This window comes from Lupinus angustifolius, chromosome LG05 (assembly GCF_001865875.1).
Source record: "Lupinus angustifolius cultivar Tanjil chromosome LG05, LupAngTanjil_v1.0, whole genome shotgun sequence".
Taxonomy (NCBI): Eukaryota; Viridiplantae; Streptophyta; class Magnoliopsida; order Fabales; family Fabaceae; genus Lupinus; species Lupinus angustifolius.
Window position 1 is genome coordinate 18,592,072 of NC_032013.1, and position 656 is coordinate 18,592,727.

The window sequence follows — 656 nt, forward strand, 5'->3', positions numbered from 1 at the left end:
AGGTTGTTGAGGCATCTCTTGTCTCCAATAAAGGGTACCGCCTGCTCTCTAACACTTCTCACAAGTGCTATAAATCCTCCACACATCTTTGAAGATGGCGAACCAATAAAATCCAGAGTCAAGTACCTTTCGTGTTGTCCTTTGGGTATCAAGATGGCCACCCACTGTAGAAGAATGGCAAAATTGAAGGTCTGACTCAATCTCATGATCTAGAATGCATCTTCTAGTAATCTGATCAGTACACAATCTCTACAAATAGGGATCATCCCAAACATAATATTTAGCATCACTCTTAAGTTTGTTGTTTTTAGCTCTAGATGCAAGTGGAGGAATAACAAATGCAACCAAATGATTAATAATATTAGCAAACCAAGGGGTGGGGAAAGAAACAGAAATATTCAAAAGTTGTTCATCAGGAAAATCATCTCTGATAGGCATCATATCAACAACTTCCTCAATCATGCTCAAGTGTTCAACCACCAAATTTTGTGCTCCACTCCTATCATGGATCTCCAAATCAAACTCTTGGAGCAAGAGCATCCATCTAATCAGCCTTGGTTTGGAATCAACTTTCTTCAACAAGAACTTCAAAGCTGCATGATCAGTGAAAACAACAATTCTAGAACCAAGCAAATAAAATCTAAATTTATCCAGAG